We start from the raw sequence: 21,867 nt of genomic DNA on the forward strand, positions 1-21,867 counted from the left end.
GATTATTAGATAGTACTAGGAGTTTTTGCAAGTCTTGTTAGGGGAGGGAGGTGATAGCACTGTGGTTCTGTGGGAAAATGCCTTTATCACTTAGAGATGCACTCTGAAATATTTGGAAGTGGAATGGGTAGTATCCACCATTTGCCTTAAAAAATTTATTTCAGCCAAACAGATTGTGGTACCCCCAGCCTTTAAGCCCAGTACTTGGGAGGCTGAGGCAGGAGACGAGAATCGCAGGTTCTTGGCCAGCCTCAACAATTTAGTGAGGCCATTCATAACTGAATGAGACCCTGTATCAAAATAAAAATTATAAAACAGGTTAGGAGTGTAACTCAGAGGTAGAATGCCTCTGGGTTCCACCCCCAGTACCACAAGAAAATAATAAAGAAATAAAATCAGTCTGGGCATGTAGCTCAGAGGTAGAATGCCTCTGGGTTCAATCCCAGTACCACAAAAGTTAAATAAATAAATAAATAAATAAATAAATAAATAAATAAATAAATAAGCTGGGCGTGATGGCGCACGCTTGTAATCCCCGCGTTTGGGATGCTGAGACAGGAGGATCGTGCAGGTTCGAAGCCAGCCTCAGCTGATTTTAAGAGACCCAGTTTCCAAATAAAATATAAAAAATAGGTCTGGGAGTGTAGCCTGAAGGTAGAAGGCCCCTGGGCTCCATCCCCAGCACCACCAAAAAAAAAAAAAAATAATAAAAATAAATAAATAAATAAATAAATAAACTTTCAGGTAAAGGCAAAACAACCAAATATTTGTATTAATTGTATCAATTTTATAGTATATGGGGCATATGCCATCCTGTCTCTGTTCTACACACACACACACACACACACACACACACACACACACACACAGATGCTTCTGTTCAGTGAGAGCAATTTAATGCCGGGGAAACGCCCAGAGTCATGGGTGGTCAGAATGGAGCGCTCACCAGATTCTTCCTCCATTCACTGAGGACCTAGCTGTGCTGGACACCTGCCCGGGAGCTGGGGCTAGGGTAGGAAACCAAGCACAGCTGCCACCCCTGTCCTACTGACCCTGGGGAGCATGAGCGTTATCTAATCGTGCATTGTTAGTGGTTCGGGGAAGTACAGGGTGTGAGGGAGGGAGGGCTGTTTTAGGTGGGGCGACCCAGAGGCGTCCCTGGGCGGGTGGCACCTGAATAGTGAGGGCAGACATGTGGCAGATGTGTAGGAGGACCTTTCCAAGGAGCAGGAAAAGCCATTGCAGAGGACCAGCGGTGGGCATGAGTCTGCCGAGGTAGAGAAACCCAAGAGTCTGTGGCTGCCCACTAGGGAGGGAGGGAGTAGAAGGTGGTGCCAGGCGTGGTGGCACAGGCTGGAATCCTAGTATTTGGGAGGCTGAGAAAGGAGGATCTCAGGTGGGTTTTTTTTTTTTTTTTTTTTTTTGGTGGTACTGGGGTTCCTGGAAGCCCTTCTACCTCCGGGCTACACTCCCAGACCTATTTTTACATTTTTATTTGGAAACAGGGTCTCCTAAGCCAGTGTGCACGGCTGGCTTCGAACCTGCGCGATCCTCCTGTCTCCGCCTCCCAAGCGCGGGGATTACAAGCGTGCGCCACTGCGCCCGGCAAGGATCTCAGGTTTGAGTCCAGCCTCAGCAACAATCCTCAGTACCAAAAAAAGTACCAACTACCTCTATAATTAATGATTATACTATTGTGCTTCTTATTAATTTGTCCAAGCCTTAAGCTAATACTTTTTTTGTTATAGTACTAGATATTAAACCCAATGGTATTCTACCACTAAGCTACACTATTATTATTATTATTAATTATTATTATTATTATTATTAATTATTTGGTACTAGGGATTGAAGCCAGGGGTGCTCTACCTCTGAGCTACATCCTAGCCTTTTTTTTTTTTTTTTTTGGTGGTACTGGGGTTTCTGGAAGCCCTTCTACCTCCAGGCTATACTCCCAGACCTATTTTATACTTTTTTATTTGGAAATAGGGTCTCTTAAGCCAGCACGGTTGGCTTCGAACCTGCGCGATCCTCCTGTCTCCGCCTTCCAAGCGCGCGCCACCATGTCCGGCTCATCCCTAGCCTTTTAATATTTTTTTTGTGAGCCAGGCATGGTGGTACACACTTGTAATCCCAGTACTCGGGAGGCTGAGACAGGAGAATCATTCAGGTTCAAAGCCAGCCTCAGCTATTTAGTTAGACTCTCAGCAACTTAGTGAGACCCTGTTTCCAAAAAAATATAAAATAGGTCTGGGAGTGTAGCCCAGAGGTAGTAAGCCTCTGTGTTCCATCCCCAGTAACAACATTTTTTTTTTTTTTTTTTCGTTTTGAAACAAGGACTTGTGGGTATGGTGGCATATACTTGTAATCCCAGCATCTGGGAGGCTGACAGGAGGATCTGGGTTCTTGGCCAGCCTCAGCTATTTAGTGAGGCCCTTTGCAACTCAGTGAGACCCTGTTTCAAAATAAAGAATAAAATATAGGGCTGGATGGAGGTGTAGCACAGAAGTAGAATGCCCCGAGGTTCCGTCTGTAGCACCGCCAAAAAAAAAAAAAAAAAAAAAAAAAAAAAAAATAGGCCTGGGGTATAGCTTGGAGGTAGAATGCCCCTGGGGGTTCCATCCCCAGTACTGCAAAATAAATAAATAAATAAATAAATAAATAAATAAAGAAAGAAAGAAAGAAGCACGGTCTTGTTAGGTTGCTAGAAGTTTTGCTACATTGCTGAGGTTGTCCTCAAACCTGAAAGTCTCCCGTCTCAGCCTCCCAAGTACTGGCCTTGAGTTTGCCATCCTCCTGCCTTCGCCTGCCAAGTAGCTGGGATTATAGGTGTGCCCCACTGAAGCTACCTTAAACTGATGATGTGAAGACAAGAAAAGCACCAGAGGAACCCTCTCTCCTAAGAAGCTGTGTGGCTTAGCGGTTAAGAGCATCGGGGCTGGTCCAGGCTGTGAGGGTTTAAATTCCAGCTGTTCACTAGCTGGGTGAGCTCCAACAGGTGACTCAACCTCCCTGTGTCCCAAGCTCTTTATCTGGGAGTTGGACATCGCGAGTGTCTCCTTCCCACTTGGTTTGATGTTACAGGGAGATAAGAGAATGCGCCCAGGATGCTTGCCACAGACTGGGGCAGAGCATGTGCTCCGTAAAACAACAGCTGCTGTGATCATTGATGTTGCTCCGACTCTGGACTCTGGGCTGCGCTTCTTCTTCCCGGAGCGGGAAGCAGCTGGCGATGTCCTGAAGCGTGAGATGGGCAGGTGTCACGCTGCAGGTGGCTGCTGGGCCACTCCCTGGCTGCGTCACCCAGGGCCAACACAGTCCTCCGTTATGTCCGGAGCCTCCCATTGCCTCAACTGGAGAATTAGGTCCCCTCTTGGGGTTGGCATGAAGCCTGAACATTCATTAATGTGAATGAGGCAGGGAAATAGAAAGTTGGGGTATTGGTCCAGACAAGGTTTAATTAATTAATTAATTAATTGTGTGTGTGTGTGTGGGGGTTCAGCTCTTTCTTTTTTTTTTTTTTAAGTTTAAAACAGAGTCTTGCTAAATTGTTGGGGCTGCCCTTTCACCTACAATCCTCCTGTGTCTCAGCCTCCCAAGTGCTGAGATTACAAACATGTGCTGCTAGGCCCTGCTCAGCCAGGTTTGAGATCCAACTCAGCTACTCTCTTGTGGATGACCATGGGAAGATGGCGGCTTCACTCCATTCATCCTCAGTTTTCTCACCAGGAAAATGTGTCTGGAGTAGGTGGAAGGTATCTCTCACTGAAAAGAAAACTCAGGTTTGGAGGCTTGTGACGCTGTACAGTCCCGTGCTAAGCCTCCCTGGGGTGATGACCTCATAGGTCTGGAATGTAATTTCTTTCTCTCTCTCTCTCTCTCTCTCCTTATTTATTGGGTACTGGAAGTTGAACCCAGGGTTATTTTTACCTCTGAGCTACAGCTCCAGCCCTATTTTATTCTCATTGTACGCATGTGTAGTACTGGGGCTTGAACCCAGGGCCCTATATTTTATTCTTTATTATGAAACAAGGTCTCACTGAGTTGCAAAGGGCCTCACTAAGTAGCTGAGGCTGTCTGCAAACCCGGATCCTCCTTTCTCCGCCTCCCAAATGCTGGTATTGCAAGCGTGCGCCACCACGTCTGGCTCCAGCCTCAGCAATTTAGCAAGACCTTCATTAACTTGTTTCAAAAGACTTGTTTCAAAATAAAAGAATAAAATAGGAGCCAGGCATGATGGCACATACCTGTAAACCCAGTACTTGGGAGGCTGAGACAGGAGGATGGCAGGTTTGAGGAGAGCTTCAGCAAGTAGTGAGATTCTCATCAACCTAGCAAGACTCTGTTTGCAAATAAGAAATAAAATTGGGCTGGGAGCCGGGCATGGTGGTACACACTTGTAATCTCAGTACTTGGGAGGCTGAGACAGGAGGATGGCAGATTTGCAGCCAGCCTCAGCTACTTAGTGAGGCCGTCCGCAACTTAGTGGGACCCTGTTTCAAAATTAAAAATTAAAAAAATGGGGCTGGGGGTGTAGCTTGGAGGTAGAATGCCCCTGGGTTCCATCCCCAGTACGGCAAAATAAATAAATAAATAAACAAACGGCAAAATAAATAAATAAATAAACAAACAAATAATAAAAACATAGGGCTGGGGTGTAAATTGGAGGCAGAACTCTCCTGGATTCAATCCTCAGCACAATGAATGAATGAATGAATGAATGAATAAATAAATAAATAAATAAATAAAATTGCTGAGACTGGTCTTGAACTTAAGGTCCTCCTGTCTCAACCTCCCAAGTACTGGGCTTACAAGCATTTACCCCCACGTCCGGTCTCTTTGTTTTTTCCTATCTTTGCTTCTCCCTTCTCTTTCTCCTCTCCATGCCTGTCTTTCTCTTTTTCTCTCTTTTTTTAAAAAATTTTTTTCTTTTTTTTCTCTTTTTTCCCCTTCTTTTCTTCTTAGTTACTTTCTGATTCTGTCTCTGACTCCTTCTTTGTCTCTCCCTCAAGTGACACACACCTGTAAGGTTCTGGTGACGTGTTGAGGGAGGGGAGGCAGGTGCCTGGGCTCAGGCAGCTCCAGGAATGTCCTCTCCTTCCTGCCTGTGACTCACCTGGGCCTCGCCCAGCTCGTGGCTGCCCGCTGGGCTACAGGTGAGACCCAGGAGTTTCGGGGGCTTCCCCAGACTGAGCTTGTGCTGAGGTAGAGATGGAGAGAGAGAGAGAGCAGGAGAGACAGAGGTAAATAAAGCAAGGGAGAGACCAAGGGGCAGCAAGAAAGACAGTCACCAAGAGCGACAAACCAGGGGCCAGGGCCAGAGGGGAGAGATGGAGGTGGAAGGAGAGAGAGAGAGAGAGAGCGAGCGAGAGAGAGAGAGAGAGACAGAGACAGAGACAGAGGGAGAGAGACAGACAGAGAGAGTGAGAGAGAGAGAGACAGAGAGAGCGGGGGAGATGGGGAGAGAGATGGGGAGAGGTACAGGTGCATGGGGGGGATTTGATGCTGATAGATGGGATTAGAGAGAAGCCAGGTGCAGCGACACACGCCTGCGATCCTACCACCTGGGAGGCTGAGGCAGTAGGATCACAGGTTTGAGGACAGCCTCAGCAACTTTGTAAGACTCTCAGCAATTTAGCAATACTCTGTTGCAAACATAAAAGGGACTAGCCGGGCGTGTTGGTGCACACTTGTAATCCCAGCATTTGGGAGGCTGAGATAGGATCTCGGTTTGTGGACAGTTTCAGCTATTTAGTGAGGCCCTTTGCAACTCAGTGAAACCCTGTTTCAAAATAAAGAATAGTAATATAGGGCCGAGGGTGTTGCTTGGAGGTAGAATGCCCCTCCGTTCCATCCCCAGTACCACAAAAATAAAGTAAAATAAAATAAAAATAAAAATAATTAAAGGGGCCTGTGGATGTAGCTTGGAGGTAGAATGCTTCTGGGTTCAGTCCCCAGTACCAAACAAACAAATAAATAAACAAACAAAAACACCCAGTGGTCTTCAGAGAGAAGGAGGAGGAGGAGGAGGGAGAGGAGGAGGAGGAGGGAGGTGTGTGAGTGTATTTCCTGAGTATGTGTATTCAGTGGAAAAAGGAAGAAGAAACACTTTATGTAACTCAAGTTACATTATTGTCAAGAGGAATCTAGAGGCAGAACCGTATGTAGAAAATGCCACTGTTAGCCAAGTGTGGTTCAAACACCAGTCCTTGGGAGGTGGAGACAGGAGGACTGCAGGTTTGAGGCCAGCCTAAGCAATTTAGTGAGACCTTGTTTCAAAATTAAAAAAAAAAAAAAAAAAAAAAAGGCTTCATGGCACATTCCTATAATTCCAGTACTTGGGAGGCCGAGACAGAAGGATTACAGGTTTGAGGCCAGTCTCAGCAACTTAGTGAGACCCCATCTCAAAATAAAAAATATAAGCTGGGCGTGGTGGCGCATGCTTGTAATCCCAGCATTTGGGAGGTTGAGACAGGAGGATCATGGTTGTCCACCAGCCTCAGCTACTTAGTGAGGCCCTTTGCAGCTCAGTGAGACCCTGTTTCAAAATAAAGAATAAAAAATTGGGCTGGGGGTGTAGCTCGGAGGTAGAATGCCCCGGGTTCTATCCCCAGGACAGCAATAAATAAATAAATAAATAAATAAATAAATAAATAAATAAATAAATAAATAAATATATTTAGAGGGCTGGGGCATAGTTTGGAGGTAGAATGTCCCTGGGTTCAGCTTCCAGTATCAAAATAAATAAAAAGGACTGGGAGTGTAGCTTGAAGGTAGAACTGCTCCTGGATTCAATCCCAGTACCAAAAAAGAAAGAAAGAAAGAAAGAAAGAAAGAAAGAAAGAAAGAGAGAAAGAAGAGGGAAAAAAAAAGTAAGAAACGTCACTGTGCACAAAAGCAGGGGTTACCTGTCTCTACTTGCACTGAATTAACTCGTCTGACCTACCCTTACTACGGTTTCAAACGAAGGGCAGGAAACATCCCTTCCCCACAAGGGCTGCCCTTCGCTCTTTACCCCACAAGCTTTTGTTTGTGCAGCGATGGCCCATTTACCCAGCCAGATTAGCAGCCTGAGACCTCTGGGCAGAATGGCTGCAAGTCACGAAGCTCTGGGAGGGGCGTCCTCCTCCCTAGAGAGAGCGGCTCTCCCTACTCCCACCTCCCCCAAACCCAGGGCTCTGGGTCTTTCTGGGAAGGAAGTGTGTGGCCTCCGCAAACTTCTTCCTGCCTCCTCACCCCTGAACACAGTCCTCCTCCCCAGGCTCTTGTCTTTCCCCCACAGGTTGGCACCTTTCCAAAGCTCTTTTTTTGTACACTTGTATCAGGGAAGCCCCACAAGCTGTGGGTGACCTTGACTTGTCCTTTCTCTTGCTTGGAATCTCTCCTGTGAGCTGAGGGGAGAGGCCACACTCAGTCTGCCCCTTACCAGCCGGATTTATTTATTTTGTGGTACTGGGGATTAAACCCAAGGGCAGTGTACCTCTGAGCTCCACCCCCAGCCATATATGTGTGTGTGTGTGTGTGTGTGTGTGTGTGTGTGTGTGTGTGTGTATAATTTTTTTTCTGTCATTTTTGTACTACTGACAATTATACTGGGGTATTTTTGCAACCCAGTCTCGCCCAGTTGCTGCATAAGGGTCTCACACCAAGTTGCTGAGTCTGGCCTGGGACCTGCGATCCTCCTCAGCATCCCAGGTACTGGGATTAGAGGCTGCACCACCAGGCCCGTCGTCGTAGCAGGCATTTTGACCCAAGTCAAAGCTTGGGGTGGGGTAGCTTCTGCAGGATTCATCAACTGCGACTGCTGGGGGACCCCTCGAGTGGTGGTCCACATCAACTTCATTCCCATAGAGCAGGTGTGAACATCAAGGTGGCCCAGCCCCAGGGAGGGGGCAGGAGGCCGAAGAGGGCATCGTCCAGCCAAGGTTGGCAATTCCCCTCTTAATGAAGCCAGGGTGTCACTGAAGGGAGCCTGGGTTTAAATCCTGGTTCTGCCAACCCTGTTTATCTTGTGGCCCCAGATCAGGGCCTTTACTGCTCGTGCCTTTTTGACTGGCCCCATAGAGAGAGATCCAGATTTGGTTGGTAAAAACTCCGCCACCTGGAGATTTTTTTTTTTTTTTTTTTTTTTTTTTTTTTAGTACTGGGGATGGAACCCAGGGGCATTCTACCTCCAAGCCACACCTCTAGCCCTACTTTTTATTCTTTATTTTGAAACAGGGTCTCACTGAGTTGCAAAGGGCCTCACTAAGTAGCTGAGGCTAGTTGTGAACCTGGATTCTCCTGTCTCAGCCTCCCAAATGCTGGGATTACAAGCCTGCGCCACCACATCCGGCTTTGGCCCCACATTGTAAGGTCCCTCCCAGGGTAAACGGTAATGACTATTCTGGGGAAGTGTCCCTTATTTGGAATGCCCGGGACCAAGCTGGGTGTGCCAGTACAAACCTGGGAGGCCGAAACAGGAGGGTCACAGGTTCCAAGCCAGACTCTGTAATTTAGTGAGGTCTTGATAATTTAGAAGACCTTATTTCAAGAGAAAAATAATTAAAAGGTCTGGAGGTTCTGCTTGGAGGAAAAATGCCTTGGGTTCAATCCCTAGTAACAAAACAAACAAAAAAAGCCAATACAATAACAACAACAAAATGAGAAATGCTTGGGACCAGAAGTGTTTCAGATTTCAAATTTTTTGAGATTTTTGGAATATATGCATAAACACAAGATATATTATGTCACATTCAGACTCAGCATGGAACCTGAGTCTGAATGCAGACTTCATTTATGTTTCATACACACACTATACAAGTGACTTGAAGGTAATTTTATATAATTTTGGGGGGTTCCTGGGAACTGAACCGGAGGGTATTAAATCTCCAAGCTACTCCCCCTTTTTCATCTTTCATTTTTTTTTACTTTGTGTGTGTGTGTGTGTGTGTGTGTGTGTGTGTGTGTGTTGCTAGGGATTGAATCCAGAAGCATTCTACTTCTGAGCTACATTCCCAGCCCTATTTTATTTTTTATTTGGAATCAGGGTCTCACTAAATTGCTGATAATCTCACTACTTTGCTGAGGCTGGCCTCAAACTTGCAGTCTTCCTGTTTCAGCTTCTAAAGTACTGGGATTACAGGTATGCGCCAGCAGCTCTTTTTTTTTTTTTAATTTTTAGACAGGGTTTCTGCTAGGTGGTTGAGAGTCTCACTGTGTTGCTTAGGCTGTCCTCAAACCTGCGATCCTCCTTTCTCAGCTTCCCGAGTACTGGGATTATAGGGACCTAGCTATATTTCGGAGGCTGGTCTCGAACCTGTGATTGTCCTGTTTCAGCCTTCTAAGTACTGGGATTACAGATGTGTGCCACTACACCTGGCTTAATTAATTAAATAATTAATTAATTTACTTTTTGGTGGTACTGGGGCCTTCTACCTCCAGCCTACACTCCCAGACCTATTTTATATTTTTTATTTGGAAACGGGGTCTCTTAAGCCAGCGGAGACTGGCTTCAAACCTGCGCGATCTTCCTGTCTCAGCCTCCCAAGCACAGGGATTACAAGCGTGTGCCACCACGCCCAGCTTAATTTTATATAATTTTCTTAGTAACTTTGTGCACAAAAACAAGGTTTTATGGCATGAAATTTCCCACCTGTGGCATTAAGTCAGGGCTTAAGAAATTTCGGATTCGGCAGCATTTCAGATTTTGGACTTTTGGTTTTGGGATCTTAGTGGGTAGTACTATCCTAAAGGTTTAACAAATTAACATCTGGATGGAGTCAACCAATTCCTAATAATATTAATAATAATAATATCTCTGAGCTGGGCATGATGGTGCATGCTTGTAATCCCAGCATTTGGGAGGCTGAGACAGGTGGATTGTGGTTCAAGGACAGCCTCAGCTACTTAGTGAGGCCCTCCGCAACTCAGTGAGACCCTGTTTCAAAATAAAGAATAAAAAACAGGGCAGGGGGTGTAGCTCGGAGGTCGAATGCCCCTGGGTTCCATCCTCAGACCCGCATGAAAGAAAGAAAGAAAGAAAGAAAGAAAGAAAGAAAGAAAGAAAGAAAGAAAGAAAGAAAGAAAAATAGGGCTGGGGTTATAGCTCGGAGGTAGAATGCCCTTTGGTTCCATCTCCAGTACTACAAACAAACAAACAAACAAACAAACAAAACAAACATCTCTGTGTGTCCTTTGGTCTTACCAAGTAGCTTCAGGCTTCTCCTACGTGCCTCTCAGGACTCAGTTTCCCTACCTGGATGTTCTCGAGGCCCCTCCCTCCCGCCAGGTGTCCCAGTGGCCAGGCTTGGCGGGCCGCTATCTTACTGGGCTGTTTGCTCTCCCCCCTCTGAGGTTGCCACCCTGAGCAAGGCCCTTGAATAAAAGGCCAGGGCACCGGTGTCCCACTTCCTCCTCTCCTGCCTGGATCATGCTCGGCTTCCTCCCTACCCTGGCGCTCCTGGGGGCGCTGGCTGCCCCAGCAGGTGAGTGTCCTGCGGTCCTTGAGAGAGGGGGCGGCAGCCCCAGGTCACACCGGTGGTGGCAGTCAGCTCCAGTGTCTGAGCCCCAGGCCCTTCGACCCGGCCTGGTGCTCTGCAGACACAGCGCAGAGTGCTTGAGAAAGAGCATGATTCGAGAGCCAGGCTGCCCGAGCAGACCCTCGTTCTACCACTGCATAGCCGTGTGACCCTGGGCAAGCCATGTGACCTCTCTGCGCTACAGTGTGCCCATCTGTGACGTCTCAGGATACCCAGGAGCAAGTGTTATTACTCTTTGGCCTTGTCTGCCTGGCTCCTATTTGACTGTAATTATGCCATCTTTGGCCTGGTGGGGAATTAAATGGCCTGGATCCCAGCCGGGACCCTTGTGTGTCGTCTCAAATGACATCTAAGCCCCGGCCTCAGCCTCTTCATCTAGAATAGCGTGAGATGCCCGGCACGACGGGCATAATCCACCTATAACCCCAGTACTTGGGAAGCTGAGACAGGAGGATCGCGTGTTCAGAGCTAGCTTCAGCCACTTAGTGAGACCCTGTTTAAAATAAAACACAAAACAAAACAAAAAATAAAATCGGGCTAATGGTGTAGCTCAGAGGTAGAATGCCGCCGGGTTCAATCCTCAGTGCCAAGTAAGTAAATAAATGGAACAGCATCAGACAAAGTCAGCAGTGTTCAGACAGGGCTTCCTTGACCTTTCAGGTTTCTTCGAGGAGTTTCAGGAGTCTCCCTGCAGATTAGGGAGAAGGCTGGCCGGGAGAAAGGATTCCCCTCTGCCCTGCCTTGAAGGACAGCCCCACTTTTTGTTTGTTTGGGTGATTGCAACTGAACCTAGGGGCCTTCTACCTCCAGGTTACACCCACAGCCCTTTTTTTAAAAAAAAATCTTAAAATAGGGTTTCACTAATTTGCTGAGAATCTCACTGGGTTGCTGAGGCTGTCCTCGAACCTGCGATCCTCCTGTCTCAGCCTCCTAATTCTGAGATTACAGATGTGCACCACCACACCCGGCCACCCCCCTTTTGACTGCTCAGTCCTGCGTTTGCGAGAGTGACCGGAACCCAGAGCCTCCCGTGGATGTGTCTGAGGGGTGCAGCCTGGAGATTCTGCGGGTCCCACAGGCTCGCCTTGGTCACACCGTGTCGCCCACTAGACTGTGGAAATGCCCCTCGGCTCTCCCAGCTGCCCTCCCATGGCAGCCCAGGCCCAGTCTTCCTTTCCTATTCTTTCCCCTTCCTTTCTTCCTTCCTTCCCTCTCTCTTTCTTCCTTTCTTCCTTTTTGTACTGAGGACTGAACCCAGGGATGTGCTACCACTATGCTACACTCCCAGCCCTTTGTATTTTTTATTTTAAGACAGAATCTCATTAAGTTGTCCAGGCCTTGACCCTTCGATCCTCCTGTCTCAGCCTCCCAAGTAATGGGATTACAGGCATGCACCACTGCACCCAGCTCTCGGTCCTATTTATTTATTTAATTTTTGGTACTGGATATTGAACTGAGAAGTATTCTGTCTCTGAGCTACAACCTCAGCCCTATTTTTTTTCTTTTTCTTTTTTTATTTTTTAAATTTATTTTTATTTTTTTGGCGGGTCTGGGGATGGAACCCAGGGGCATTTGACCTCCAAGCTATACCCCCTGCCCTATTTTTTTTTTTTTTTGGTGGTACTGGGGTTCCTGGAAGCCCTTCTACCTCTGGGCTACACTCCCAGACCTATTTTTGCATTTTTATTTGGAAACAGGGTCTCCTAAGCCAGCGCGCGGGGCTAGCTTCGAACCTGCGCGATCCTCCTGTCTCTGCCTCCCAAGCGCGGGGATTACAAGCGTGCGCCACCACGCCCGGCACCTGCCCTATTTTTTTATTCCTTATTTTGAAACTGGTCTCACTGAGTTGCAGAGGGCCTCACTAAGTAGCTGAGGCTGTCCGCAAACCGTGATCCTCCAGGTCTCAGCCTCCCGAATGCTGGGATTACAAGCGTGAGCCACCATGCCCGGCTCAGCCCTATTTTTTAATTGTATTTTATTTCGTTGGTACTGGGCATTGAACCCAGTGGCATTCTACCTCCAAACTAAAACCCCAACATTTTTTTATTTTGGGACAAGATCTTGCTAGGTTGCTGAGGCTGTTCCTGTACCTGTGATTCTCCTGTCTCAGCCTCCCACGTAATGGAATTACAGGTGTGTGCCAACATGCCCTGTTCCCGTCCTTCTCTCTCTCGCGCGCGCTCGCGCTCTCTCTCTTCTCTCTCTTCTCTCTCTCTCTGTACTGGGGATAGAACCCAGGGGCATTCTACCTCCAAGCTATACCCCCAGCTCTATTTTTTATTCTTTATTTCTAAACAGGGTCTCACTGAGTTGCGAAGGGCCTCACTACGTAGCTGAGGCTGTCCTTGAACCGCGATCCTCCTGTCTCAGCCTCTCAAATGCTGGGATTACAAGCGTGCGCCACCACGCCTGGCATCCTGTCCTCCTCCTGGATCCTGTGTGTGTGTGTGTGTGTGTGTGTGTGTGTGTGTGTGTGTGTGTGTATTCTCTCTCCTCAGACCACAAGGCTGATCACTCCTCTCTCCCCACAGGAACCTCGAGGACGTGCCCAGCCTGCTCTGTGCTGCAGAATTGCACTGAGCTCACTTGTGCTTCAGCCCAGGACTCCTGCTCCTTCAGCCGGATGCGGCTGGGTGGGGACCGGACAGGGCGGGCAGAGCGGGTGGACATGGAAATGGGCAGGGGCTGGGGGAGAGGCAAGGAGGAGCTGCAGGGGGCCCCTGGAGGTTGCACGGGGCTGTGGCCAGGGTGTGTGTTTTTGGGGGGAGGGTTTGGCCAGTGGCCGCCCTGCATTGGCCTCTGGAAATCCTACAGCGGGCAGAGCCCGGGAAAGCTTGGGATGGGGAATCTCTAACCTGCTCTCCCTCGGCCTCTACCCCCAGAAAATGGGACCGTCCTTGAGAGTGGATCCTGCGTGCCCCCCGGGAAGTGTCCAGCAGGTGTCTACGCACTGACCTACGGGCCCAATGCCAGCCTCTGGCTCAGCACCGCCTGTTGTGAAAACTGTACCAGCCTTCCCCAAAAAGGTTTGTAGGTGGCAGCACCTGGGGTCACACACATGGCTGGGCGTCGTGGGGATCTGGCCTCAGTTCCTGCTCTGCAGCTGGCTGGCTGACTGGGGCAAGAAGAACCTCAGTTTCCTCATTTAGAAAATGGGGATGAGCCGGGCGTGGTGGCGCACGCTTGTCATCCCCGCGCTCGGGAGGCGGAGACAGGAGGATCGCGCAGGTTCGAAGCCAGCCGCGCGCGCTGGCTTAGGAGACCCTGTTTCCAAATAAAAAATGTAAAAATAGGTCTGGGAGTGTAGCCCGGAGGTAGAAGGGTTTCCAGGAACCCCAGTACCACCAAAATAAATAAATAAATGGGGATGAATATTTGTGTGTGTGTGTGTGTGTGTGTGTGTGTGTGTGTTTGTGTGTGTGTTAGTTATTGTGGATTGAACCCAGAAGCATTTTACCTCCAAGCTACAACTCCAGCCCTATTTTACCTTCTATTTTTATTTATTTTTATTAAAAAAAATTTTTTTTTGCCGTACTGGGGATGGAACCAAGGGGCATTCTACCTCTGAACTACACCTCCAGTCCTATTTTTTATTTTTTATTTTTTTGGTGGAACTGGGGATGGAACCTTTCCACCTCCGGGCTACACTCCCAGACCTATTTTATATTTTATTTGGAAACAGGGCCTCTTAAGCCAGCGAGGCTGGCTTCGAACCTGCACGATCCTCCTGTCTCTACCTCCCAAGCGCAGGGATTACAAGCATGCACCACCATGCCTGGCTCTATTTTTTAAAAATTCTTTATTTTGAAACAGGGTCTCGCTGAGTTGCAAAGGGCTTCACTAGGTAGCTGAGGCTGTCTGTGAACCGCAATCCTCCTGTCTCAGCCTCCCAAATGCTGGGATTACAAGCATGGGCCACCACGCCCAGCTTGCTTTTTACTTTTTTTTTTTTTATGGTACTGGGGATGGAACCCAGGGGCCTTCTACCTCCGGGCTACACTCCCAGACCTATTTTATATTTTTATTTGGAAACAGGGTCTCTTAAACCAGCGAGGCTGGCTCCGAACCTGTGCAATCTTCCTGTCTCAGCCTCCCAAGCGCGGGGATTACAAGCGTTCGCCACCACGCCCGGCTACTTTTTACTTTTGAAACAGGGTCTTGCTAAGTTGCTGAGGGTCTCATGAAATTGCTGAGGCTGGCCGGGCGTGGTGGCGCACGCTTGTAATCCCCGCGCTTGGGAGGCTGAGACAGGAGGATCGCGCAGGTTCGAAGCCAGCCACGTGTGCTGGCTTAGGAGACCCTGTTTCCAAATAAAAAAAATGTAAAAATAGGTCTGGGAGTGTAGCCCGGAGGTAGAAGGGCTTCCAGGAACCCCAGTATCACAAAAAACAAAACAAAACAAAACAAAAAAAAATAAATTGCTGAGGCTGGCCTCGAACCGGCAATCCTCCTATCTCAACCTCTCAGATTCTGGGATAGTGGCTATGCGCCACTGTGCTTAGCATGAATATGCTCTGTAAAGGTATACCCATGCTTGGTACACAGTATGCACTCTGTATTATATGGTTGAGCTTATTGAATTGCTGAAGAGTTGGAGAGAAGCCCAGAACTCTTTTTGTTTTATTTTGTTTTATTTTGTTTTATTTAGATCCTCTTCTTCAGGCTCTTCCAAAGGCTGGTCTACTCGAACAAGAATGTTACAGGGGGAGGAGAAGCGACATATTGGTCTAGGATTAATATAAAGTTATTATTTTTTTGTGGGTCTGGGTATGGAACCCAAGGGCATTCGACCTCCGAGTTACACCCCTATCCCTATTTTTTATTCTTTATTTTGAAACAGGGTCTCACTGAGTTGCAGAGGGCCTCACTAAGTAGCTGAGGCTGTCCGCGAACCGCGATCCTCCAGGTCTCAGCCTCTCGAATGCTGGGATGACGAGCATGCGCCACCACGCCCGGCTAATATAAAGTTATTAATGTGAACCACTGTGCTGCTGCGCTCCTGCAAATTTAATACTTGGGAAGCTGAGGTGGAAGGATTGTGGATTCGGGGCCAACCGCAGCAATTTAGCAAGGCCTTTTTTCAAAATAAAAAATAAAAAGGGCAGCCGGGCGTGGTGGCGCACGCTTGTAATCCCGGCGCTCGGGAGGCAGAGACAGGAGGATTGCGCAGGTTCGAAGCCAGCCGCGCGCGTTGGCTTAGGAGACCCTGTTTCCAAATTTAAAAAAATGTAAAAATAGGTCTGGCAGTGGAGCCCGGAGGTAGAAGGGCTTCCAGGAACCCCAGTACCACAAAAAAAAAAAAAAAAAAAAAAAAAGAAAAGAAAAGAAAAGAAAAGAAATAAAAAGGGCTGAGTGTGGAGCTCAGAGGTAGAATACCCCTAGGTTCAATCCTGAGTACTACCTACACAGAAAGGTCACTAATACGATAGGTTACATTTCTTTTCACACTAGGTCTTTGAAATCTACTCAAAGATTATACACCTGTTGCACATCTTGGTGGGAATCAGCTACGTTTCAAGTGCACAAGGCACCTGTAGCCAGTGACCACGGATCAGATAGTAGAACACCACTATAGTAGTTTTTTAATTGACTTTTTAAATCTTTTTTTGAATTCCTTCCTTCCTTCCCTTCCTTTCTTTCTTCCTTCCTTCCCTTCTCTTTCTTTCTTTCTTTCTTTCTTCCTTTCTTTCTTCTTTTATGGTAATAGGGATGAAACCCAGGAGCATTCTACTTGTGAGCCATACCCCCAGCCCTATTTTTTTATTCTTTATTTTTTTTATTTTTTTATTTTTTTATTTTTGGTGGTACTAGGGGTGGAACCCAGAGGCTTTCTACCTCCGGGCTACACTCCCAGACCTATTTTATATTTTATTTGGAAACAGGGTCTCACTAAGTAGCCGAGGCTGGCTTCGAACCTGTGCGATCCTCCTGTCTCAGCCTCCCAAGTGCAGGGATTACAAGCGTGTGCCACCACGCCTGGCTTATTCTTTATTTTGAAATAGGGTCCCACTGAGTTGCAAAGGGCCTCACTAAGTAGCTGAGGCTGTCTGCAAACCATGATCCTCCTTATAATCCCAGCCTCCCAAATGCTGGGATTCCAAGTGTGCGCCACCACGCCTGGCTTGAATGTTTCTTTTTGTGTGTGTCTGTTTAATACTGATTGAACCCGGAGACATTCTGCCTCTGAGCTATATGCACAGCCTTATTTTTTGAATTTTACTCTGAAACAAGGTCTTACTAAACTGCCTAGGGTCTCACTATAAATTGCTGAGGCTGGCCTTGAACTTGTGATTCTCCTGTCTCAGCCTCCCAAATACTAGAATTACAGGTGTGCACCACCATGCCTAGCTTTGAATCTACGAATGTTTCAATAAGACCTCCTACCAAGATGAGTCATTAGCCAGGTGTGTTCTTGTAATTCCTTTACTTGGGAGGCTGAGGTAGGAGGATTGTAGGTTTGAGACCAGCTTCAGCACTTACTGAAACCCCTTAGAATATTAGTGAGAACCTGTTTCAAAATAAAACATAAAACAGGCTGGGGGTGTCACTTTTAGGTAGAACACCCCTGGGTTTAATTCCCAGAAACACACACACACACACACACACACACACACACACACACACACACCCCACAGATGATTCATGGCTGATTTGTGACTCAGAAAGGAAAATATAAAGGGCTTCCTCTTAAATATTTCAGATCTCCAAGAAAGCTCTCAAAATTAATCAGAGGGTGGCAAACCTGGAAGGCAGAGTCCTGTCTTTTGTAGAATACCACAACACCTTCAGCCTGAAATAACAGGATCACTTTGTAGTATCTTTTGCAATACGAGGTCTCTGAGGAAGGGCTTTCTTTTTTTTTGGTGGTACTAGGGGTGGAACCCAGGGGCTTTCTACCTCCGGGCCATACTCCCAGACCTGTTTTCTATTTTATTTGGAAACAGGGTCTCACTAAGTTGCTGAGAGCCTCACTAAGTAGCTGAGGCTGGCTTCGAAACTGCGCGATCCTCCTGTCTCAGCCTCCCAAGCGCGGGGATTACAAGCGTGCGCCACCACGCCCGGCTGTGAGGAAGGGCTTTCATCATCTGTTGTGGCCATGGCTGCGTCCTGGTACACAGCTGGCACTCAAGAAGTGGATGTGAAACGAATTTTCAGATCCAATCTGAGTTTTTCTTTTATTTTATTTTATTTGTTTATTTAATTAATTTTTTTTTTTTTTGGTACTAGGGATGGAACCCAGGGGTGTTCTACCTCTGATCTCCACCCTCGGCCCTTTTTATTATTTATTTATTTATTTATTTATTTATTTATTTTTGTGGTTCCGGGGATTAAACCCAGGAGCATTCTCCCTCCAAATTACACCACCAGCCCTATTTTTTTTTTTTTTTTTAATTTGGAAACAAGGTCTCACTAAGTTGTAGAGGGCCTAAGTGGCTGAGGCTAGCCTTGAGCCTGTGGTCCTCCTATCTCAGCCTCCCAAATACTGGGATTATAAGCATGCACCACCAACACCTGTTTGTGTTTTTTTAAACAAGGTATCACTAGGTTGCTGAGAGCCTGGCTAAATTTCTGAGGCTGGCCTCAAACCTGTGTGTGATTCTCCTGTCTCAGCCTACCAAGTGCTGGGATTACAGGCTTGTACCACCATACCTGGCTTTTTAAAATTTTGAAACAGGGTCCTGGCAAGTTACTGAGGGCCTCACTAAGTCACTGAGGCTGGCCTTGAACCTGCAATCCTCCTGTCCTGTCTCAGCCTCCCAAATACTGGGTGTAGAGGCATGGGCCACAGTGTTGGCTTGCAGGTTTCTTTAGGACAGACACGCAAGGGTGGGCCTCTCTGTTTGTGGCTCCTCCAGAGTTGTCAGTGGTAGAAGGAGGCAGCTGAGAGGATTGGTTGTACTTTGGAAGAAAGTGATCTGGATTGTTCTGGAGGCGGTGAGGGAGGGAGGACAGGAAACGGGAGGCTGGAGGGGAGGCAGGACTGGGACAAGGCCCCTCAGCTCCCTGCTGGCTCTGACCGCACCCACTCCCTCCAGAGGCAGCGCCCAACGCGGTGGAGTGTCCCTACTGTGCTGGGAATGGGTCGGCCCCCTGCGACGCCCTTTCTGTTATGAACTGCACCGGGAAACAGACTGTGTGTGTCACCCTCAACGGGACATGGAGCAGAGGTAAGTAAGCTCCCTGCCCCAGGAGGCCATCTGCATGCCCACCTTGCCACCCTGCACAGAGAGCCCTGAGGTTCATTTGTGTCTTCTGCTTATCTCTTGCTGTGTGTGTGTATGTGTGTGTGTGTGTGTGTGTGTGTGTGTGTGTGTGTGTGTGTACTGGGGGTGGAACCCAGAGGCTTTTCTACTTCCAGGCTATACTCCCAGACCTATTTTATATTTTATTTGGAAACAGGGTTTCACTAAGTTGCTGAGAGCCTCACTAAGTAGCTGAGGCTCACTTTGAACCTGCGTGATCCTCCTGTCTCTGCCTCCCAAGCACGGGGATTACAAGTGTGCGCCACCACGCCCGGCTATCTCTTGCTTTTTAACAAATCAACTACAGATTTTGTGGTTCATATGAAAATCCATTTAAAAAATTTTTATTATCTCCTTTTTCTTTTCTTCTCTCTCTCTTCTTCTTTCTTTCTTTCTTTCTTTCTTTCTTTCTTTCTTTCTTTCTTTCTTTCTTTCTTTCTCTTTTTTGTGGAACTAGAGATTGAACCCAGAGGCATTCTATCTCTGAATTATATCCTTAGTCTTTTTAAATTAATTAATTAATTAATTAATATTTTGTGGTACTGGGGATTGAACCCAAGGATATTCTACCTGCAAGCTATACCCCAAGCCCTATTTTTAATCTTTTATTTTGAAACGGGTTCACTAAGTTGCGGAGAGCCTTACTAAGGAGCTGAGGTTGGCTGTGAACCTGTGATACTCCTGTCTCAGCCTCCCAAGTACTGGGATTACAAGCGTGCACCATCACACCCAGCTTGCTTATTTGTTTGTTTGTTTATTTGTTTACTTACTTACTTACTTACTTATTGTCATACTGGGGATGAAACCCAGGGCATTCTACATCTGAGCTACAACCCCAGCCCTATTTTTTATTCTTTTTTATTTTGAAACAGGGTCTCACTGAGTTGCAAAGGGCCTCACTAAGTAGTTGAGTCTGGCCACGAACCTTATTCCTCCTGTCTCAGCCTCCCACATGCTGGGATTACAAGCACGCACCATCATACCTGACTCGGCTTATTTATTTATTTATTTATTTATTTATTTATTATTTTTTGGTACTGGGATGGAACCAAGAGATTTTCTACCTCTGAGCTATACCCCCATCCTATTTTTTATTCTTTATTTTGAAACAGGGTCTCACTGAGTTGTAAAGGGCCTCACTAAGTAGCTGAGGCTGTCCACAAACCACAATCCTCCTGTCTCAGCCTCCTACATACTGGGATTACAAGCGTGCGCCACCATGCCCTGCTCGGCTTATTTAATTTTGAAATAGGGTCTCACTACATTTCCAAGGTTGGTCTTGACGCTGCAATATCCTCTTGTCTCATTCTCCCAAGAACCAGGATAACAGGCATGTGCTAGCATGCCAGCTCTTTTTTTTTTTTTTTTTTTTTTTTTTGTGGTACTGGAGTTCCTGGAAGCCCTTCTACCTCTGGGCTATGCTCCCAGACCTATTTTTATACTTTTTTATTTGGAAACAGGGTCTCTTAAGCCAGCACGGCTGGCTTCAAACCTGTGCGATCCTCCTGTCTCTGCCTCCCAAGCGCAGGGATTACAAGTGTGAGCTACCACGCCCGGCTTGCCCAGCTCTTTTTTTATCATCTCTCCTGGGTTCTGTGGGTTGGGATTCAGGAAGAGCTCAGCTGGACAGTTGTGGGCCTCTCGTGTATCTGCAGTCAGAGGGTGGCTGAAGCTGGAACTTCAGAGCTGAGAGTGGCCAGAAGCTGGTGAGCAGCCCTCATACAGAGTCTCCAGGCCTTTCCACAAGGTCTGTCCACACTGGTTAGGTATGGCTTCCTCACATCAAGGTAGCTGAAGACTTCATCCAGCCAATGAGGTGGCAGCTGCCTGGACCTTCATGAGCTAGCCTTAGAAGTCACGTCATGTTACTCCTACCAAGCTTTATTGATTGAAATAGACACAGAAGCCAATCTAGTTTCATGGTTGGGGGGCATAAGCACAGATGCCACTTGTTTTATATTTTATTTTATTTATTTTATTTTTGGTATTGGGGACTGTAGCTAAAGGCATTCTACCTCCAAGCTGTGTCCCCAGTCCAATTTTTTTTTTCCCTTTTCGGTACTGGGGATGGAACCCAGGGGCATTCTACCTCTGAGCTATACCCCCAGCCCTGATTTTTATTCTTTATTTTGAAACAGGGTCTCACTGAGTTGCAAAGGGCCTCACTAAGTAGTAGCTGACGCTGGCTGTGAACAGTGATTCTCCTGTCTCAGCCTCCCAAATGCTGGGATTACAAGCGTGCGCTACCACGCCCAGCTCCAATTTTTTATTTCTTATTTGGACACAGGGTCTCACTAGGTTTCTGAGAGCCTCCTAACATTGCTGAGGCTGGTTTGAACTTGCAATCCTCCTGTCTCAGCTTCCCAAGTACTGGAATTACAAGGGTGTGTGTGTGTGTCACCATGCCTGGCTCAGATGCCACTTGTTAATATACCAGTTAATTTAAAGATACAGTTTAAAATGATCCCTGTAAACTGGTCTTGATGGTGGGCACCTGCTCTCATGATGGGCTATTCCCACTAGCCAACCCCATTCCCCCAGCATGCCACTGCTTACAAATGAACTAGACCTTAGACAAAAACATTTTTTCCCATGTAGTTTAGAGCTTTCAGGATTAGGGAAATTTCCAAATGTCTCTAAACAAAACAAAAATGTGAGCAGAAATCAGAATGAGAGCAGTGAGCCATCACGCAAGAGACAGTGGCCCTGGGAATGAATTCCGGTAATGACCTACTCTGGGCAAACAGCAGGCGGTGGGGTGATGACCCTTAGATTCCCGCAGAAGCCAAGGCCCTTGGAAAGAGGCTGAACATCCCAGGCCAGTAGTACCACCTGGCTCTGGAGAGAGGCAAAAGCAAATCTTCTCAGGAAAAAGCCCCCAGGATTCCCACAGATGAATATCAATCAAACATGAGTGGACCATCAGAGCTCGTGAAGCACACAAGGAAAGAAGCCACCATGAGGGACAGCAGAAAGGAACAGACCATAGATGTAGAACCATGAGGAGCTCAGCTATTAAAATGATCAGCTGCAGAACATAATGTACCTTTATGTGATCCTTATGAAGGAATAAAGTTAGAATCGTCAAAATGAGCAGGCAACAA

The sequence above is a fragment of the Muscardinus avellanarius genome, assembly GCF_963383645.1.
Source record: "Muscardinus avellanarius genome assembly, chromosome: 10".
NCBI classification, from domain to species: domain Eukaryota; kingdom Metazoa; phylum Chordata; class Mammalia; order Rodentia; family Gliridae; genus Muscardinus; species Muscardinus avellanarius.